Below are 19,847 nucleotides of genomic sequence, written 5' to 3'. Positions count from 1 at the left end.
AGCCTAGTAGAAATCCAAGAAAATGCTAGCTGCTTGCTATATTTTATGCCAGGGACGTGGAAGCTGGAAATGTCCAAGTATAGCAATAGGAGACACAAAGTTTGAGTTGGATACATGCTGCTAGTAATGACTGAGACTCAATTGCGTGCTTAAAGAAATTAAACATTCTAATGAAAGGGAAAGTACAGGATGTGCATTTATTGAACACTTGATTAAATATTTGCAAACAAGACTATAATCTGATTTTTTTTCTCTTGGATAGCTACAGCTGGCTCCAGCTAGATGCTCTTTGATCAACAGAACATGCTAGATGTTGTCCAGACAAGGGCTTTCACTGTTTGCCACAATGACTGGATATAGGAAACAGGGCAGTGTGGATGGTCTTGAGGGAAGACTGTGTCTAAAGCAGAGTAAGAGTATGGGATCGGTTGTCAGTGGAAAAGGCAGATAATTAGTTTAATTGTGGCTAGTGTGTAGATAATTGTGGGTGGGTAGACAGCCTCGGTTACACAGCTTTTGTGGCTTGAAGGATTCCAGAGCACCAAGAGACGTTGTGGGAAAGATTTACACTAAAAAGGAGAATTTAATAATAAGGATTTGATTAAAAATTGGTAATCATTTGATTACCAATTGACACAGTCAGTTTATTAAGAGCAGATTGCACTAAAAGATGGCTTTTCCTGCCCCCTGTGATACCTGTGGGATCTTGCATTAGCCTGCAGCAGAAGGGAATTAAGATGGATCAAAGAGCATAAACATTCACTCTACTTTCGGAAAGATTTAGCTAAATTTTGTAGCATGGGTTAGCACACTGTGGCATGCCATGTTAACAAGCTGTGTATTATATAGCGAACTGAGAGGATTCTTTGCTTGCATGTTATTTAGAGGTAACCTGTGGTTGTGTCTTTACCAGGAAGTGTTCCTTCAGAAGAAGGAGGAATAGTCTACTGACTTAAGAGTGAGAAACGAACAGCTGGTTGAACAGTACTTACCAATGTTCTTTCCAAGCAGCTGGAACCAGGAACTGGAATCAAAAAACACACTGTCCACACCTGCTACACTGGGGACTGAAATCTGTGCATCCATACTGCTGCTGAGAATGCGGATAAAGAGAACAGCACAGCCTAGCATGAGAAAGGTATTTGGAGTCCTTGCACCCATGGAAAAAGGTGGGGCTTAGGATCCTGTGTAGCTTCTAAGTGCATCTTGGGTGTTCATCAGTGCTATAAAATATTTCTTGCATTCTCTTCCAGTCATATGTTCTCAGAATCTTCTATCAACTCTTAGAGTCTCAAGGGAAGAATAACTGGAAACACATGCAGTGCAGGGAGGATTGTACAGTGCTGATCCATGTTGAGGAGATCTTTCACAATGTACCATGGAAGGAGTTCAAAAATACCAATTTGAAGAGGATAATAGCTGTTACCTCTGACACTAAAGGAAATACAGTCTAGCATGTTGCATTCTTCACAGATAAGACTTTAGCAATTTGAGAACAACGTAAACCAATCCAGTAAACATGTTAATGAAAGCACCCCTCTGATTAAAATAGCTTAGTAGGGTGATCATGTGGAAATTTTAACACAGCTTATAAAAAGCAAATAAATGACACAACACTTCTGTATTGGTTTCAGATGAGCACTGTGCTGGATCTCGAGATGGAAGTTTGAACTTGGTGGCAGTGTCCCAGTAGGCCCAGTGCAGCTGTTGGACTTTGACAATATCAATATTTTATTGCAGTCATCTTCCATCTGAAGGATGTTTCCTGGGACAGGGACCCTAAGGGACTGTGTTGCCAGAAAGCTGCTGGAGGAGTTGGAGAGTGGAGGAAGCAGCTGGAAAATAATCCAGATGATGAAAAGGCTGGGCTGTGCCAAGAGCTGCTGAGGCAGAAGGAACACTACAACAGAGCTGCCAAGTGCATTAACCAGGTAAGGCTTCTGCAAGCTGCAAGGCGTGGATTGGTGAACGGTGAATTCCTCATTGACGAAAAAGTTCAAGACACAGCTCTCAGTGATGTGCACTGCCTTTTGGGATAGGAAAGGAGTGACCCTTCTGGATCTCCTAGAACTCAGACCGACACCACCAAGTCTGAAACACTACGTTGCAATGCTCATTAAGCTGAAAACTTGAACTTTCAGATGCAGACCAGAAAAGAAGACAATCTTTCTCTTGCAAAATGACAATGCCCTGCATCTGTTTGAATACCACAGATCACATTGCCCATCTTGTCTGGACCATCCTAGCACATCCACCATGTAGTCTGGATTTGGCACCTCCTGATTTCTGTATTTGGGCCAATGAAAGATGGACTGCATGAGCAACATTTTCCTAGCAACAATGCCACTATAGCAGCTGTGAAACACTGTCACCTCCACCGGTACAGATTTTTAATGAACACAGCATTCAGGCTCTTGTTCATTGCTGGTGAAAATACACAGCTAATGGTGACAGCTATGTTGAAAAATATAATTTTGTAGCTGATATTTTATTCTATCAAGTGGTGTTATTGTGCATTTTGGATCTGTTCCAGTTTCTGTTTAAATAAATAGGAGGCGTTACTTTTGGAGCAACCTACTTGTATCTTATGCTTGAAAATATATCTTTCTTCTAAAAGCAACAGTAAAGATGAGTGTCTTATACAGCTATTTTAGGAATGACGGATGGAATGGGGGACATATGGAAAAAAACATGGCCTGCCTTTTGCCATTTTGGGAAGGGAAAATTTTTTCTCTCAGTCCTACTCCTTGGCAATGCAAAGATAGCAGAAATCTTGTATACAGCACTGGAGTTCAAAGTATAATGGCTGTGCATGGATCACTAGTGTCTCAAGACCACTGAGTAGCATTTCAGACCTCCTATGCTTTTCAAAAATTCTCACATTTCTGGGACTATGTAAGCAGGCATTTCTTCCTGTCTCTGATTAACTCATTAAATGATACTTGCGATGTATATTACAGCAACAGTTAATTTGGAAAGAGCTCTGCAGTCCAGGAAGGCATCTTTTCTTCTTCTTCCAACTTCATTGTACATTATGGAGCATCATGACTTCTGAACAAAACTTGCACAAACTCTGGGTCATGTGAGCAGGAGTGGCTTGGCAAACCACAGCAGGAGTGAGAATGAAACTCTTGGAAGTCCTGACTTTGGGTTTGTTGGGCTGATTAGGGAGCGAAACTGAACTGAGAGCAGTAGCTGTTGACTTTATAATGGGTATTAAATAAATGCTGGTCACAGACCAGTGGACGTTTTTTGTCAGTCTTTAGTCCATAGTGGGCTGGGAGGAGAAAGAAATGGAGAGGAGAAAGCAAGGTGGAAAAAAACAACATTCCTTTGTATAGAAATGATGAAAGTTACGTTTGCATCTCAAGAACTTATTCCAAGATTGATGACTAGCTGGAGGAGAGCTGATGACTTATGGCAGTATTTGAATGTTGCACTGAATTTATGTTACTTGGCAACGGTAACATGCATTAACAGAGCAGCATGCCTCCTGGCTGGTCCAGCCTGTGTCCCTTCAATCAAGCATACCAATGTGCCAGATCTTATATCTGAGGCCTCTATTAAATTCCTTGTAAAATTTCAGTGCAGCTGCTTCTCACAAAGTTAAAGGCTATTTTAACCATATTTCTTTTCAGAAATACTCATCATAACTCAGGAAGGACCCTTGCTTTTCTCCTGCAGGGCCACGAAAGGCTTAGCACATCTGGTGTTATTATACCTCCCTGCAGGGTCCGAAGCACTGTGTTATGCACACTATGCCAGAATGGAAGTGAAGTGCTTTTGTTGCATCCCAGGAATTTCTCCTTTCCATCATAGGTGGGGGACAAATGTTTCTCAAAGTGTTAAAGGGACATACAACAGAAAAAAATCACAAAAAAGAACAGTGCTAACTAGGAATAGCTGATCTTCAACAACTTGTTCAAAAGGCTTTCCCTGTTAACTTGCCTGTCTTTCTGTCAAGCCAATTTGCTTAGGTTGTATCTTCTTTAACTATAAGAAATCTAAACAAATGAACAGCAAGCAACCAAAGACCCAGCATTACCTTTGCAGTTGCACCGGGGACTGCTCAGAACAAAGATAATCAAAGCAGCTCCAGGCTTCTCCTGGATGAATATGAAGAGACATCTTCAGGTAAATCATAATCCCTCCACCCCTCCCTCTACTCTCTGTGGTGTGGTGAAGGAAGGATTTGTGTAATGATCATCCCTGACCAGGTGCTGGGGGGCTGGAGGGAACGAGGGAGTTGCTGCAGAGCTTGGACGTAGCTAAGTCCTGGAGAACACACCCATTTAATCATGTTCACATGCTTCTCTCTCTCAGCAGAGTATTAGAAACAGTCTGTGAGAGATGTTGGAAAGTTGTGCACTTCTGTTACTTTCCTGCTGGTGGGAATGTGCTGTTTGAAAGGACAAATGTGTTACATGTGCCACTGCAGATTGGTTCAGCGTGGCATTTAGAGCCAGGTTAAAAACAAGCACCCTTGAAAAAAAGAGGCCATTAAACTCGGGAGCTTTACATGGTGGCAATTTTAGAAGCTGATGGTGTCCACATCGGAGGAAGTAAATGCCCCAAGAACTTCCACAACAGAAGGGTTACCCTGAGACAAACAGTGCTTGTCTGAAAACTTTTGAAAACTGTATTTTCTGAAATCTGTTTGATAGTGTTGTGAGCTGAAAGAGGAGAACAACTCTGTTGAAACGTAGTAAGGAGTGCAGAGTTGTCTACATCCCTTGCTCTCGTGCCATCACAAATTACCTACTGACTGATTAACTCTTATTTGTGAATTTTGAGGAAACAAAAAAACCAAAGTAGAGTCATAATGAACCAGTTATTTTGATTTTGGTTGCAACAAGAAAAAAACAAACCAGTAGTTTACTAAAGATTTTCAGTCATAATCAATCTCAGATAAACTTGCACGACAATACAGCACAACTAGAATGCTCTGCGTTCACCTTAAATATATCTTGAGAAGATTATTTTTGAGACAGCTGCAGTCTGAAACTCTGCAGTTGCACAGAGTCATAGTTCCCAGACCAAGGCAGTTCAGCTGAAGACTTCTGAATGTCATTCCCATTGCTCCTTCACTGAAAAACCCATGCCTCTCGTTAGAAACAGGACTGAGCAAATCACTTAAAGAGATCAGAAGTCTGGTGACTCTGAAAGGCTGATTTTAGAGATTCCTGAGTTTGGCTTTGTTTACCCCAAGATGAATTGGGCATGTCAGTTTAACTTAGAAATTGAACGGTTTTTGCTTTTACAGAGAATAAATGACTATTGGCTGCTTGAGGTTTTTGAAGATTTTTAGTAAATAAATGACAAGAGTTGCAAAGCTGTAGTTTGAAACAGTGTGTTTTGTTCTCTTTCCTTTCTCCCTAACTGAACCAGCAGTACAGTGGGAAGAGAATGGAGAAGCAAATGCCTCCAAACCTGATGCGGCAACAAAAACATGGAAATAAAAAGCTTCTTGAGTGTGTTCTTAACACAACATGCCTGGTATAACAAGTGTTTGTTTGAAAAAACACCGAAAATGCGTTTGGACAGAAGACAGGTAGGTGTTCGTTGGTTTTTGTTGTTGTTGATGTTGCAGGAGGGCATTGCACTTACCTTAAAGTTTCCTTCTGCTTCTAAGCTACTGAAGAATCATATTGAAAGGAACTGCTCAAGAAAATAACTAAAAATACGACACTGAAGAGCTAAGATTTAGATTAAGTTTGAAAACTATGACGAGGTAGGTTTTAAATTAGTGACAGAAATGCAATTTATTTTAAAAATAAAATGCCTTTCTGTCAGTCTGTTTTTGCTCTGCTCTTTCACTTTCTTTCTGACTTTTCAGAAAGGAAAGGAGGACAAAAAAGGAAAATGGAAGGTAAATAACAGTGTATCTTCTTTGAGAAAGGTATGTGTGGGAAGCTGTATTCTGTCTTGGAAGATCAGCTGAGAATGGTTGTCAGGAATGTGCAAACGTGTTGCAAAATCAAAACAATTCAAGAAGTGCCATAGAAATACTCAAATATATATCTTTTGCTGGCAAGTGATAGTTTGTATATGGGTGATTGCTTATTCTGATGGCAGCTTGCACAGGCAGAGATCTGCACAGAACAGGATCGCTGTCTTTCATGGCAAATTGAAAGGTCTCTGATGAAGAGCACTGCAGCTCTTGCAATCAGTGTAAGTTCTGGGAAAATCGAAATGCTACCTGAGCTGTCTTCCCCAGTCAGAAACCTGCACCTGCCAACTTGTATGACTTTCATGGAAAACTCTGGCCCCTAGCTAGTGTGAATATGATATATGTCATAATATACAGTGATAATAATGAGGGACGGGCCAGAATGAGGTTATTGATTAGAACTTTCTGATGTTTATGCCAAGATTTTGGTGTGGGAGGTGCACACACAAAGGATATTGAATGCCAGTGCAGCAGTAGATGTATGTAAAGGTCTTTAAGGGTGATCACTCTTACCAGACAGAGTGAGGCAGTGGGTCATTCAATAAAAATGCCTTTTACATCTAAGTGCATGAAGAAGGGATTCTTTGTGCCGTCAGAGAATGCAATATCTTATTAGTGTGCAGTGATATAAATCACTAGTAACACAACTGCTGTTCTCCTCAAAAATGACCTTGTCATTGTGCTGAAACTGACGAGAGGTTTTCTATAAATTCCAAAACAGCCTTTACGTTTTGTTTGGTATTAGAAGAGAATTCTGTGTTTCTAGGTCTTCAAGAACACGTTGATAATGAAAAGCATGCCAAAACAATCCCCAAACCTCATAGATGAAAAGAGTCAGAAGATAAGTGGGGAGTTTGCTTAAAAAGATCTAGCTGGTGCCATGGATTAAATTAGCTTTTTTTGAATTGGAGGAAAGGAAGTGGTTGTTAAAAGTTATTTGCTGGAGGATAAAAACATATGGAAAGGTGGAGAATTTAAGAGTAGAATTTATGCCTTGGATGTGAAGATGGAAGTTGGTTCCATTTAGACCTGACCCAGAAAGTGAATGGAAAAGCTCTAAATTAAATACGTTTGAAGTGAATGCCTAAAGTGAGGAGAGGAGGATTGGGAAATCACATCAACTCAGTTCAAGACAGAAATTTGATATGGAAGGATCAGTATCCTAGCATGTTGCTATCAACAATGTTGCTACTAAAAATGCAGCACTTCTGTAATTATCTCTAATATTTCTGTGCTGCTTCTGGGTGAAAAGTCTCAAGTATCTGCCTAGGCTGTGACACTTAAATAGGATGGAACCACATATAAAATGTATCTAAAGATGCAGCTGGAGAGAATTACGTGTTTCCAACTGGAAAATAAAATACAATTTATTGTGTTTTATTGGTCAGGATGCATCAGGTATGCTCCACTTGCAGGAAGGTCAACTGCTGAGCACAGTGTCACTTCATCTAGATGATTTCAGTGCTGTTAGGCCTGCCAAGAACAGCTCACTTTTACATATTGGTGTAAATAATAAATGAGTGGTTAAAAGCTTCAGATGAAGGCTAGGCAAATCTCGTTGTCTTCTCTTTGCAGAGTGTTGTTTTGTGCAGCTGTTCAAAGCATGTAAAAATAGCTATCATGTAGTCCTTGCTGTGTTTCACATTGCTTCTGTAATGGCCTGAACAAAGCTCCAACTGGTGGAAGGATAAGGGCTGATGCTCAAAGAGGTGGGTTTCTGTTCATTGCAGAAGGCCTTCTGCAATCCTGTACTGGCTTAGTTCCAAAGTTGCATACAGTGTTCCAGGTATCGACAGCCAAAATCTTGTGTTTCTATGAAGAATTAAACAAAGTTAAGAGAAATAATTTTAAGATCAGGCTAGGTCTTGCTGCAGCTGGAATAATATCTATGTAAGTACCTTGCATAGAGTAAATGTGCAAAGGTGTCCAGTGTGTTTTGTCGTTAGTTACTTGTTCACAGAAAACTGGAAACGTGCTGGAGCTGCAATGCATGAGGTTTTCATTCCTCATTAATTACAATGTTATTGGCTTCAGTGGGTGATGGAACGGTAGCCTAAAAGTCTTCTGAAATTAATTTAGGGTGAAGATATTAGAAAAGGGATCAGCAGACACCTTAGACACCTTATATATATATGCCCTTATCTGCTGTGAGATACATATTTTGAAACACTTTGAGGGTAAAAATATGTTCATTTTAGGTTGTTTACAGAAAGCAGATTGGACTTTCCTTAACTGCAACCAGAACAGCTGGGTAATTATGAATGTTTTCAGGCATGCTTGCAAAGAACGTCATTTTTCTTCCCTTGTAAATTTCACTGGATTCAGGGAGTTCACATGTCTGTATTTTTCAACATCTAAGGGATCAGTAGGAGTACTGAGCAAGGGAAAGCTATCAGCAAAGGCTTAAATTCACTGAGGAGGATATAAAGCTTCAATGGAAAACTTTTATGGGGTCTTCAAAATGAAAAAGGCCAGTGACTTACATCAAAGGATAGAAAACTGTTTTCACCTTCTGGGCATTTTTCATTCCTTTCATAACGTTCTGCTTTGTTTCTGAGCAGAGGAGGAATATATGCTTGCATTCATTACATAACAGAGTTTGAAACTCACTTTATGACTCATTGCTTTGATGACGACCTTTGTGGCCGCTCGGATTCTCTTTATTTAAGGAGAGTATGAGTCAAATGCCTTTCATTGCAAAAACACTGCCGTATTATAATAAACTGAAGCTGCAACTAATTTAGTGATTGAGGATGTTCTCTGTATCGAAGATTGCTTATCACTGTCAGATACATTACTTTGCACTGTCAAACACCGATAACACTGGCTAGTTTTGCATATTGAGCGTGTATGTATATGAATATGAGAATGAAGCCAATGATCCTCTTTTACAAAAAATAAAATTCCACTGAGAGAGAGCAGGTGCATTTGCATTTGTCTTAATAGATGGAATTACCTGGTGCTATTAGAATTCCATTCTAATACAATCTGTGAAAACTGCCTCAACCTATGGCGGCCCCATGGGGTATTTTGTAGACTTGAGGGCATGTAGGCAGTTGTTTCTTACTGCTGAGGTGATAGAATCAGAGAATCACAGAATGGTGTAGGATGGAAGGGGTCTTGAAGTCCATCTTGCTTCAGTGTCCTGCTACAGGCAGGGTTGTCAACCACTAGATCAGGCTTTCTCCTCCATTCCTCTTTTCTCAAATATTTTCTACTTAGCTTTTACCCTACAAGCAGAAGAAACACATGTGAATGACATTTCGAGAGACCTGTCTCCTATTTCTTTGACAAGACAAATTTATTCTTAAACCTTTCCTGGTGGATGTTTTTTTTATTAACCAAATAAGAACCCCTGGCATGGGCTTCCATTACCTCTGCAGGCAGTTGATCTCAGAGCTTTCCTTTGCCTTGTAATTATAATTTTTTTTTAGTTCCTAATGTGCATGTTAAAATCCTTGCTGCAGTATATGTCTGTTATGTCTTGCCCATCTTATGCTGATGGTTTTGAAGACTGTTTCTATGTCTTTCTTCATTCAATTCCTCTCATGATTAAAAGTTTTTCTGTGTTTTTGCATGGACTGTATACCCTGAGCTTTTGATTATTTTTTTTATAAAGGCTTTTAAATTTATTTTAAATCAGTTAAAAATTATTTGAATAAAATAATCATGCTAAATACAGAAAATACCAAATCTTAATGGCTTAAAGAACAGTGCTTCTGCAAGCAAAGGGATAAATATGGAGATGTCTTTACTAAATGTTTATATTGTCATTATTTAAGATGATAAGCACACACTTATATCCGAAGGTTGCTCTGAAAATAATGCCTCCTATTTTATTTTGTCAGCCCAAAAGATATTAGATGGATGCTGGTGGTGTTGCAGTAGAGTTTGAACCTTGCTGCTAATATTCCATTATGTTTTGTTGTCATCTGACAGATGGCAGCAGAGTGGCAGTCTGACCAAATGGCATCTAACATGGAAGTGTATCTGAAGCAAAGACGTGTCAGTGAATTTCTCCATGCAGAAAAAAACTGCACCCACTGGCTATCATCAACACTTGCAGAACGTTTATGGAGACCAAGCAGTGGATATGAGCTCAGTGAGGTGGTAGGTGGTGCTTTCAGCAATGGTAGCAGCAAAAGTGGGTCACCTCCATTTGTGCAGATTTTTGAGTGCAGCATGCAGGCTTTTCCTCACTGTGGCCAAAATGCACAGCTGCTGGTGATGGCTGTGCTGAAAATTTTTTTGTAACTGAGAATTTGCTCTATCAAATGGTGCTATTGCATTCTTTGTATCTGTTGTGGTTTCCATGGAAATAAACAAGGGGCATTACTTTTGGAGTGACCTACGTACAAACTAAAGCATCCCACACATATGAAAATCATAGGAAGTCCTCAAAGGCAGAGACCAAAGATGTGAATTTGATGTTTAATTCCTGACTTTCTTGAATTTCTGCCCCGGTGCTGCATGAGAATAATGGGTAAGGGAGGGAAGTTTAGCTGTAGCAGACCCTGGAGCCTCCTAAAGCAGATTTTCATGAGCCAGAGCACTTCAGTGAGAATTGAAAAATGAATGTTTACAGGAATGCTACTGATTCTATCTGGATTGAATGATAATAGGATTTATTCTGTCGGTGATATTCATTGTTATCAACTGAGATGTGCTTGAAAACATTGTCTATCATATAATCTTGGATGGAAATCTTCGTGTCTCATCCTCTTTTAGTTCTAGCTGATTTGCTGAATCAGGAACACACCTAATTCTGAATAAAAGTTTAAATTTCACTGACTTCAGTAAGAAACAAGTATGTGCTTTGTATTAAGCACTTTTTAAAGGCTTTTTTTTGCTAATGTTGCTTTAAACTGGATTTTTTTCTTTAGTGTTTGGCAGTCCAGTGCTGTCTAATTTATTGCTTGTCATACAACACATCTTTCATAACTACTTTTCATGTTCCTTTGTTCAGATGTGTACTGGTGCTATAAATAATGCTGCTGTGTGAGTTTTAAAGAACAGTTGCCTGTAGCAAATACCATTGTGTGTTGTCAGTACATCTGTGAAGGTTAAAGATTAATAGTTAAATGAGGTGCTAACTAATGTTCACATTATATGTAATGTCTTCTATTCACTTGCATTATTTTTGCTTTTGCTAAGGAAAAAATGTTATTGAAGGAGTAACTGCATCAGCTATTCAGAAACACAGAGGAGGGTTTTTGCTTTAGAGCTGCAAAGGCTCCAGGCTTTTAAAGCTGTGGCTGTTTCCTGAACAGAGGCAACGCTCTTCTCTTGTTTTTCTCTTGCCTATTGCGAAGTCCCTCTGGGTGGAGAACTCAAGTGGTTATGTGGAATTGCTGTGATGCTCTCCTACAATTGCAGGAGGGACTGTGACTTTCAGGCTGCTGGCAGCTGAAAACAACATCCTTGTAAATGTAGCGGGGCTTTAGACAGCATTGCAATTGCTCTTCATTAGCTCGTGTTCTCTCATTCTTCCTGTTGACTTGCAGAATCTGTGCTGTAAGCACCTAACTCTTCCAGCACAGTGCATGTGGAGCCCACCTGCTGAATCAATGCTGTCTGCTGCATTAGCTGCTGTCGTACTGGTGACGGAGGACAGAGATGCAAAAGCTAGGTCCTGGTGAATTCATAATTGTCCCAGTAAGGTTGCTTTTATCACTGTGCTGGGTACAATACATAAATGACCGGATGCTCCCGGTAAAACCCCTCATTTAGGAGACGCTGCAATTTATGGTATGGACAAATTATAGGCAGTAAAAAGGATTGTTAGTGACTGAGAGACAGAACTTGAAAAAACAGCTGCTAGTGAAGTAGAAAGCAGGATTCTTTTTTATCAAAAGACAGGGATTTATTTGAAGTACTGGATCTAATACACCTCAGGCTCGGTGTGTTTCTTGTGAATCCCAAGCAGTTCCCGCAGAAACACACCAGAGCTCACAGAGTCTCTGAATTTAGTAAGCCAAAGGCTCATGAATTTTTGGTCCTTGACAGACAGTTGCTCTCTTTGGGCTATTTATCAATTTGTGCAAAAGTTTGGAAAGGCGAATTGGAGGACTGGGGACTGTGGGAATGAGGAGAAATAAGTCTCCATGAGCTAGAAGCCTTTCTTCTTAGCTTTCTCCACTTTAAGTTGGGATACTGAAATATGTCTGTGTAGCAGCTGGGAATACCTGAAGGTGCCACAATGTTCCTGGATATGAGACAGCAGAAAATTCAGTGATACAGATGAACCGTGCAGCAGTGTGACTAATACCATATTGAGCTTTATGTGATTTGTTGTTGGTTTCATCCTTCCTCCAAGACTTTACTGAAACTATAAGGGCAGGACTAGTATGTTAGACACCTGTAATCACCTCAAGAGAACCTTCCTGCAGCCTCTGACCTCTGTGGGGGATTTCCTGCTCATTCCTGTGGATAACATACGGAGCTCTTGGCCCCAGAGGGCTTTGATAAAGCTTCACTGTTCTGTGAGAAATGCCAGCAAAGCCAGTCTTGCTATTTACACAGGATAGAAGGGGCTTACAAGCTGAATATGCTTGGAGAAGAACCCAAATGCAATAGTGACAGATGCTTTTAAAGCTTTTATTTGAAGATGGCTTTTGAAGATGAATAACATTAAATAATGTAGGAGATTCCTCATGTGTGAGCATCAGTAAAAGTTCTGTTGCATTTCACTGTAAAAGACAGTTACTGCTTTTTTTGGCTTAAGAATGACTGGCAGCCAGCCTAAACTTGAGACAACTAGCCATATTTTCTGTGGAATACTGAGCCTGTGGAGACTACAAGTGGATGTATTAAAGATGGCAGGGGATGATGTGGTCCAGTGACAAGGAGCAGGGTGTGAAAGGGCAGGCAGGTACCTGAGATACCCACCAGTAAAAATACAGGGTAATGGCAGTGGCGAAGCTGTGTTGCACACCAAGGTCTGCATTTTCTCCTATGCTAAAGTGAAGCGCGAGGAGGGCAGCTTGGTTTTCCTGGGTGTGTGGGAAATACCCCAAGCCTTCTGAGTGATGTTAATAGGGTAAGTACTTAATAGAGAAAGGGAAGGAGAGAGATGATGACAGAAAAAAATCATTTTAGTTAAATCCTAACATCATGCTCAGCAGACTCCTCTTATGTTTCGGATGGGCCCTGGCTCTCAAGGGCTCAAGTCCTTTGAAAAAGCCCAGAGCTCATTGCTCCAGACCAGTGTCATAGAGACAGGATGGCATGTAGATGAAGACTGGAACAGCAGGGTTGAGGTGTAAGAAATGCTTTATGAGGTCCTGCATGTGGCAATTCTTAAAAACTAACCAGGGATTTCTTCACGGGCCGAATCCCTCAAAATGTGAAATTTGAAAGGTTGCACAGTGGCCACAGGTTTGGATAGATGGGTGCCATTGCTGATTTTGAACATCAACATTGTTCATTATCACTTATTTTTCACTTGTTCCTGCACTGAAAGTAATGGAGAAGCAGTCTTCCACAAGGCTGTCTCTGCAACAGTGATGCACTGTGAAGGAAAAGGTGAATCTTGCATGGAGTGACATGGTTTATGGGCACAGTGGTGATGAGCTGATGGTTGGACTAGATGATCTGTGGTATTTTCCTACCTTCACAATTCTATGATTCTGAGTCTCTGTGCCACTGGTGAACTTCTCTGTAAAAACAGCTAAGGAGTCAAGTCCAGATAAGAAATTATTTACCGTGAGGGTGGTGAGACACTGGAACAGGCTGCCCAGTGAGGCAGTGAATGCCCCCACCCAGGCTGGATGGGGCTTTGAGCAGCCTGGTCTAGTGGGAGGTGTTCCTGCCTGTAGCAGGAGGTTTGCAACCAGGTCTTCTTAAAGGTCCTTTCCAATTTAAACCATTCTATGATTCTTCTTTTCCGAGCAGCAGGTTCATGCTTTTTAATGATGCCACACAGCACAGACCACAGCCTGAATGTAGGCAAACCAGTACAAACCAGTAAGAAGCCAGTGCTGTGAAGCCTTATGGCCACTTGGCTTCACAGATAGCATTCAACATCTTAGCAAAGTTTTAGCTAAAATAAAAGGTTAGATAAGTTAGAACTTCAGCTCTATTTCTGTGGAATACTAGATTCTCTTCATTTTGGAAATCTTGAAATACTATAGATCTGTCCATGCCTAATTCAATTCAAAAAATGATTACCTGACCTGAAGCAAGAAAGCTGAATTTTTGTTTTCATTTTGCTGTACTGGTTAGCTGACACCTCCTCACCTCATCATTACGTATCATAGCTCCAAAAACTAATGTAGAAGGCTATGTGCATACAGCATGTCAGCTAAGCTGAGCTACAGGTATGCTATGATGTGGAATCATAGAATCGTTGAGGATGGAAAAGACCTTCAAGATCACCAAGTCCAACCATCCACCTAATACTACAAACCCACCTCTAGACTATGTCTCCTTGTACCACATCCACACATCCCTTAAACACCTCCAGGGATGGGGTCTTCACTTCCTTGAGCAGGCTGTTCTAATGCATGACCACCATGAAGAAAATTCTTCATGACATTCTTCATGAGATTTAGCCAATCTAAATCTCCTCTGGTGCAACTTGGGGCTGTTGTGTTCTATCACTTGTCATCCACCTCACCACAGCCTCCTGTCAGATAGCTACAGAGAGCTATGAGGTCTCCCCTGAGCCTGCTCTGCTCCAGACTGGACAGTCCCCATTCCCCCAGCCTCTCCTCATAGGTCTTGTTTTCCTGATCATTCATGTCAATTCAAACTCTTCTTGCAGTGAGGGGCCGAAACTGTGCTCAAGGTGCAGCCTCGCTGGAGCTGAGTACAGAGAGACAAAATCTTCCCTGGTTTTCTTTTGGTCATTCTATTTCCAGTACAGTCCAGGTTGCTCTTGGCCACCTGAGCATACTGCTGGCTCACATTCAGCTAGTTGTCGACCAGCACCTCCAATCTCAATTTAATTCTGTACAGGCACCCCAAAGACTTTGTTACAGCTTATTTGATGTAGTTGCTGACCTACAACCGAATATCATGAAAGTCTCAGATGAATTAATGTAACATATATAATTTTATTCAATTACAAAAATGGAATGAGAAATCGTACATGTATATTTTATGTATGTATAATTTGCTGATCAGCCTTTGAACTCTTATCTGTTTGACAGTCTGGAACAGTGATTTTAAATTCACCTACGCCTAATTATTTGATCTGCTCCCTTGACTATCTTAACCTTCTTCAAACAGAAGACATTTATCTTCAGAGCATGTTAGGGTTTGAACAGAACAAATTAGATGCTGACATGACATTTTTTGAAGCGTAATTAAAATACATGACAAAGTCACACTTCCATACCTGTAAAAAATGATTTAATTGCATTGAGTATTGAATCCAGGACAGTTAATCAATATTTGCCTTACAAGACCATGACAGAGACTGTAAAACTTCTGGCATCGATCCTTTCTTCAGCACTGGGAAATACCTGTGCTAAAATGATGGGATCGGATTGCTTATAAAGTTCAAGCTGATGTTTCTTGCAGTTCAGTGGTGAGACATTCCCTGGAATGCAAACAACATGGTAGCTCCTTGGGTTGCTCATCTGCATGAAGATATCCTCCTTTTCTCTTCTGCCCTGTGCTGTGCTGTGGGACAAAGATTGTGCCTTCCAGGGTGAGGGAGAGCAGTGCTTCTTCTGGTGCTCATCATCAAGCAGCATGGTCTACAAGCTTTGACCAGCTTGCATCTGGGGCGTGAAAATCCATACACGGTCCGGGTCATTTACAGGAGAGCAGCTGTATGTGAAAGGTTGTGAAGTTACTTGTTTGAGCCTGTATTCTCAAATATAGTTTAGAGCCTACTCTCTCTTTGCCATTCATCACCTCTTCCCCATATCCCGTATGGGATATGCATTGATGTCCCATGTGTCCTTCTGGTTTTGGTAAATTAACTTTGCTTTCACATTTCTTGGGCTTCATAAGAATATGCAGCTCTGAAATTTAGTCTAACAGAGCAGTGGTCCACCTAAGGTATTTACACTTAACACAAAATTATGTATAAAAATTGCCAGATATATTGTCAGAAAAAAAAGCCAACAAAAAGGTGTATTTTAAGAATTGCTAGTGTTGAACTCCTCATATCAGGATATTAAAAGTTATCCTTGTGAAATAACTTTCACAAAAATGCTTGTCGGGGTTGAGTAAAATTAATTGGTTTGACAGCAAATCGTTTTGACAAAAAAGTTATGAATAAGAAATTTTGGTCTCTTTAATGATTTTGCTCTCTTTACTGATCTATTTTTTTTCACTACAACTGCCTTAAATTTCTGTTTTGTGGAGGGAGAGAAGAAAGGGGCCGGGCACAAACAGATTTCCTCTGAGATGCTCTGATGACACAGTGGTGAAAGTCATTCCAGATTTTCAGACCCTGAGGTAGGGCCAGATTAATTGCATTTTCATCTGAATTCCTTAGATCAACAGTTGTAAGGCCTGCAAATATATTTTCTTTCTTTCCTGTGAGTTAGTGTAATGTCTCACACTGACATTTTCTTGTAATGTCACCAACCTTGGAGAGAGGTTGTCAAAAGGCATTGTGCCTGAAGTTCACATGGGATTGATAGTGTGGGCTGCTAGCTGTTAGGTAGCAGTAAGTATGGTAATGGAAAGGGCATCTTAGAAAACCTTGGATAAAGATCTTTGGAATGGAAGACTCAGAGTAAAGAGAAGGTTTTCCTTAGTATGTCTCTAATTTTAATAAAAGCACTGATCTTCTTTCATGATGGGGATCATTTACACAATTAAACAGCAGCAGCGTGGACTGCTGAAACTGCAGATTGACAGTAAGTCAGCACAGAAAGCCTTGCTTTTTCCTTCCTTGAGTGCTGCTTCTCTCAGCAGCCTATCACTGCCTTTTCTTCCTTTTTTTTTTTCATTCCCTTGAATTTTATGTATTTCAGGATAAGCATCCTTTGCACCTGCTGTTGGTTAACTGAGTGAAATATGTTAGATGCTTTGACACCAAATTGTGTTCAGTGCAGCCACGGCATTTCTTATTAGTGACGCCTATAAAGGATTTCTAATTAACCTGCAAGTAGTGACTTGGCTATAGAGAATGTGTAAACAGTACTTTGCTAACACAAATCCTACTGTGAGAATAGGAAGTTGGATGCCATTCTTGTAACAGCTCAGGGCTTTGGCTGATGGGGAATGCATTATCCTCATATATCTATGTACAGATCAAATCTGAGCTCTAGAAAATGAACCCCACCTGTCTACAGTATCTGACTTTTGATGATCTTTCCAGTATCTTTACTTAAGTTTTTGCATTTTCTTACTGAGTTATCCAAGAAGGGAGTCATTAATTGTCCTATGAGCTGTGCTTTAATCCAGGCATGAATAGTGTAGATGCATTTGAATGAAAGTTTCATTATTTTTTGGCAAGTGTTTTGGACCAAATATCACAGTTTTCTGTTGTCTTCAATTTGCTGACAGGACAATGCAGGAGCAGGGCACATAAATGAGTTATAGACCGTTAGGTACCACTGTTCTTCCATAGTATATTGAATATAGGGGATCATTAATCCCACTGGTGGTTCCAGGTTAAATGAAATCACAGCCATGTCTTTAAGCACTGTATCACTTTTTCATCATTATTCTCATCAGATTCTGCAAATATTGTGAGCTGATAATAAGCAGTTCTGCATTAGTGATGTAGAAGTCCAAATTGTACCAGAGTTTTAAAGAACCCAGGGGCAAATTCCTAAACCTAGAAGGAACATTGGGAAGAAAAAAAAAAGAGAGGAACCTGCTGAAAATTATGCAGAAGTAGATGAAACTTTTTTAAAATGTATTTTTCATGGTAGAGGTTGCCTTGACATTTCTGTTGACCAAAAAAAAAAAAAAAAAAACATAAAAGTTGAAAACTGGAAATCTTTGCCAGCATAAAAATGATTGTTTCTTTTTTTTCATGCTTCAGCTTTTGATTAAAATAGAGGTCTTTTATGAAAAGAATAACAAAACTTTTCGTGAGATGTTCATAGTACTGCAAAATACAGGGAGGGCTGTCAACAAAACGAGGCTTCCCAATCAATTCCACTTAAGGATGTGAAAAATGAAACAAAAGGACAGATCCCTAGTGAAGCTTAAGCAGTATTTCCTTAGCTTGTAACAACAGATTGTCAGAGTTTTCTAAAGGAGACCCAATGGTTCAGTTTTAGCTGACACTTTGAAAGCATGTTAAAATCCCTTCAGCAACTCCTATGCCAGATAAATTTCTGAAACGATTCCTTTTTTAAAGAAAATGAAATGAAAAATCATCATTTATTTCTGTAGAGAAATAAATCAAAAGCTCAATGTATTGTTTTGCTCATCACCTTCCCAAAGAGGAGACACTTTAATTAATCCTTTCTTTGAGAAAGATATTAAATCCTCCTCTAATCCCCAAGCAGCAGTTCATATAAAGACTAGAATCGTTTTGCATCTTCATAACCACAGAAAGCATCATATTCTCCTAAAGCAAATTGTGTTACAAAGAATGATGAATGCTTTAAGTGCAGAGTTAGTTTGCTTTTCCTTCATTTAGTCTCTCCCTAATTTGGTATGTATGTGGATGCATAGCAATGAAAATTCTTTTTCAAAACTTCTTGCTGTTCCAAAGAGAGGAACCAAAGAACTCTTGAACAGTTTTAGCCCTTTTAGAAATGCTGAAAACATGGTTTTGGGCAACAGGAAGCAACACATCCCATGATGATCCCATGTTTGTTTCTGATGACAAACAAATCATGTTTTGTATGTGCCATTTTGCTCATTCCACTATTAAGCGCTGAATACTTTTTTCACTCCATGTGGATACTTAGCATTTTACTCTATCTAGCTTTATTACAAGAACAAGACAGCCTTATTCAGGGGTATATTTGGACACAGACTTGAAATTTTTTATCTGACTAAATAAACAGAAAATCAGCTCTGCTTATACATATAAGAATTTCATCGTGAACATATGAAGAAATCAATAGCTTACCCCCAGGCAGCACCGGAAAGCCAGATCAGCAGCTCATATGCTTATGTGCAATCTGTGAGCTGAGAAGTGTTGACCCCATTCATTTCCACGAGGACCTGGCACAGCCTGCCCATAACTCACTGCAGGTCGAACAATGTGGTTAGATGAGTGATTGTGCCCATTCTGACATCTGTCGAACATTTGTGTTATGATATACTTAAAGTGGTGAACAGAGTCACTAGCATAAAATATACAAGACTGTGTGCATCTTTTTGAAATGCCAGTAAGGTTAATTAGTTATGGAAATCTCTTTAAATGTAGGGACAAAGATAATGGGCTGAGTTGATTGACCCAGTCACAACTTGCTGAATGTCCAGTCACCAGGGAGTGTGAGTATTTACATCAAGTATTTCCAACATCTTCTGACAGTTGCTGAATTTTGTATATTTCTTTGGCTTGGCTTCTCTGAACATCCTTTCTGTCTTCAAAGTACTGTGGTGAGCTGTTTTGTTTTGCTCCTCTTTCTTCATTGGATCAGAACTAGGAGATTGGATTTTGGAAACAATTTCTTCTCATAGTGGTGAGAAATTGGAATAATCTTCCTATGTAGGTGGTAGAGTCACCATCCCTGGAGCTGTTCATGAAAAGTGTAAGTACGGCACTGAGGGACATGTTTAGTGTAAATGCCAGTGGTGGGCTGGTGGTTGGACTAGATGATATAGTGGTCTTTTTGCAGCCTTTATGATTCTATGACAACCAAATGGTTTTATTTGTTCAGTGTGTTGTATATTGTGGCCAGTACCATGCAGGTCTGCTGTGGGACAGATTCCATTTGTGATCAAATTTCATTCTGTCTGCATGCTCCTTTTGGAGTGGAGAGCCATGGGTGAAGTACTTCTCAGGAGAGCTTTGAACTCT

At 40.0% G+C, this 19,847-nt stretch overlaps 1 protein-coding gene across 3 annotated transcripts in view; it reads left to right on the top strand.

The window, feature by feature from the left end:
* Positions 1-19,847, top strand: part of NPSR1 (neuropeptide S receptor 1) — a 108,786-nt gene that overhangs the window by 23,606 nt on the left and 65,333 nt on the right. Inside the window, exons 4-7 of one of the 3 annotated variants that reach the window (XR_007378067.1) lie at positions 914-1,138; positions 1,254-4,134; positions 5,392-5,551; positions 9,890-10,437. The gene's annotated coding sequence lies outside the window, so the exon portion shown is untranslated. Of the gene's footprint in view, positions 1-913; positions 1,139-1,253; positions 4,135-5,391; positions 5,552-5,632; positions 5,732-9,889; positions 10,438-19,847 lie in introns of those variants that run through there. The other 2 variants (XR_007378068.1, XM_048950798.1) reach the window with 2 other exon arrangements.

The sequence above is a fragment of the Lagopus muta genome, chromosome 7 (assembly GCF_023343835.1).
Source record: "Lagopus muta isolate bLagMut1 chromosome 7, bLagMut1 primary, whole genome shotgun sequence".
Lineage (NCBI taxonomy): Eukaryota > Metazoa > Chordata > Aves > Galliformes > Phasianidae > Lagopus > Lagopus muta.
This window is presented reverse-complemented; position numbering and strand designations above follow the sequence as displayed.